Consider the following 3,057-nt stretch of genomic DNA (forward strand, 5'->3'; position numbering starts at 1 on the left):
ACATTTATCTTATGCATGCTTTAAGTTATTTATTGCTTTTAATATGTCTTAATTTGTTAGGTTATGATACATATGACAAAACATAAATCATGCGAAAAAACCTTAATGCCAGGAAACATATTATTTACACATAATCATTTAGCATAAATTAGGTGCATACACTTTGTAGCGTGCCCTCCCTAGCTGCGCCCGAACCGAACAACAACAAGTCTTTAGGACTCCAAGTGTCGTCCCTCCGTAGATAGTCCACAGTACGTCCGGATCCGCCTCAAGTTTGACCAACTAGAATCGCCCTTAAGGTTACTAGGAATTTTCGGCTATTGTGTAGCAAGTGTATGGCTGAATTTTTCTTTCAAAAACTTACCTTTAGAATACATCAAGTGTATCTATAAATTATGACCCTAGGCTCCTATTTATAGAGGTATGGAAAAGGAATTATAATCCTACTAGGATTTGGATTTATTAATTAGAATCCAACTTGAACTCTAAATAATAAACTTAATCTATTAGGATTAGGATTTAATCAATACACGAATTCCGATAGGATTAGGATTCGTTACGAACATGAGCATCGTAAGGCCACGAGCATCGCTCCACCCGCGCAGGCCTTGCGGCCCACACGAGCAGCCGCTGCTCGCAGCCCTACAGCACGCCTAGCATGCGCGCGCCAAGGCCTTGCCGGGCCTTGCCTTGCGCTGGGCCTGGTGAGGCTGTGGCAGCTCCATGTTGGGCGCTCGACTTGCTAGGCGCGGGCCTGGCTTCGTGCTGGGCCTTCCTCTAGCAAGCCTCGTCCGATGCTAATTCGTACGATGCGCTTCCGATTAAATTCCCGGTTCCGGAATTCATTTCCGATACGAACAATATTTAATAATTCCAATTCCGGAATTAATTTCCGTTTCGAACAAATATTTAATATTTCCGTTTCCTGAATTATTTTCCGATTCCGATAATATTTCCGATTCTGACAATATTTCCGTTTCCGGCAATATTTCCGATTCCGGTAATATTTCCATTTCCAATAATATTTTCCGATACGTACCATGTTTCCGTTTCCGGCAACATCTACGACTTGGATAATATTTATGTTTCCGATACGATCCATATTTCCATTTCCGGCAATATCATCGTTTCCGGAGTATTCATTTCTTGCTTGTGACGATCTCAGCTCCCACTGAAACCAAGATCCGTCGATTCCGAATATCCATAGATGGAGTATTTAATGCCATTAAATACTTGATCCGTTTACGTACTATTTGTGTGACCTTACGGGTTCAGTCAAGAGTAAGCTGTGGATTAATATCATTAATTCCACTTGAACTGAAGCGGCCTCTAGCTAGGCATTCAGCTCACTTGATCTCACTGAATTATTAACTTGGTAATTAATACTGAACCGCATTTATTAGACTTAACATTAAATGCATACTTGGACCAAGGGCATTATTTCCTTCAGTCTCCCACTTGTCCTTACGGACAAGTGTGCATTACCTAATTCCTTTGTCGCTGGATGCTTGCTCTTGAACATAAGGTAAGAGTTGTCATCCTTATTATGTCCAGAGGTGTTTCTCGGTTTCAGAGTTCAACTGATCAAATAAACAGATAATCATATCCTATGATTCATCCGAGCACGGCCATGCATTTCACAGTTTCTAACTCTCCGAGTGGCCTTGTATAACTTTTAAGCATCTCATCCCGATTTATGTGAGGACAATCCCAATCTTGCGATCTTGAGATTAGACTTCGTTTGATAGGTGATTACCTGAGCGTTGCCTTTATAGCCTCCTTTTATGGTGCGACGGTTGGTCAACGTCAAAGTAACCAGTTCTCAAACAAGTAATCTCAAATCACTCAGGTATTGAGGATTTAGTGTCTAATAATTTTAATGAAATTTACTTATGACAGATTTTCATCTCTTACAGTAAAGTTTCATAGGTCTGTCCGATACTAGTCTTCCCAAAGTAAGTATATATGCAAATGATTACGACATTGCCATGTCCACATAGTTCAAGAAACAGAACTACTAGTCATCTTGCATTCTAGTCGTCTAACGTTTTCTATGCGTCCATCTTTATAGAAAACTCCGACCAGGGACCATTTTCAACCTTTGACATTCAAGTTCACTTGATAGACATTTCTTAGTCACAGGACTGGTCCTGACAGTCTATCTTGAATATATCGTCAAAATGAAGGGACTCATCATTTAATACCAAACCAAGATTAAATGGAATATGAAAATACATTTCGTATATGATAAATGTTCAACCCCAATGTTTTACAACCATGGGCCTCAAACCCATCTTGAAAACAGTTGATGGAATTCAAAGCTATGCTTGATTTCCAGTGCTACAATGTGAGTGTTGCTTCTCACTTGTTGCATAGGTTTAGTTATCATGCTTTGCCAATCTTAATATCCTTTTCATCGAATGTCTTTTCGAGATAGGATGATAAGATCTTTTGAGTGTGTTTAGTTTGTGATCTATTCTTTCTAGCTACAAGAGTGGTTCTACGCATTTTGCAATGAAGAACCATCAAGTCAGCAGACATGTGATCTACCCAAGTTCAGTGAAGAACTCTTTAACTTAAACAACCCTGTTTTATTGCTTCTTAGGCAATAATTACTTTTACTTCAACTGTATAGGTTGCTAGTGATGCTTTGTTTGGATTTACTTATCCAAGCAGTTCACATATATGTGGAAGACTTTCCAACTGTATCTTAGAACATAGAAATTAATATTTAATTTCCCACGCAACAACTCATGGTCTCCAATCCATGTTGCCATTTCAAAACACGATGCTCTATAGCTCGTCCTTGTCAATGGTTAACTCCAAAGGGTCTTGCTCGATCCTTTGCCAGTGTTTATGCGTGTAGCATCAATATTTAGCATATCTTTATTTCCTTGAATCAAGAACTATTCCTATGTATTTTTTCAAGTACCATAAGTATTCTTGATTTCAATCTAGTTGATCTTCACTTATATCAATAGAGATTGGTATATGTTCGTCATGCCTAAAGTCATACGATACGTTTTTGGCGATCCTCATATTATATCATACATGATA

Source organism: Spinacia oleracea, chromosome 3 (assembly GCF_020520425.1).
Source record: "Spinacia oleracea cultivar Varoflay chromosome 3, BTI_SOV_V1, whole genome shotgun sequence".
Taxonomy (NCBI): domain Eukaryota; kingdom Viridiplantae; phylum Streptophyta; class Magnoliopsida; order Caryophyllales; family Amaranthaceae; genus Spinacia; species Spinacia oleracea.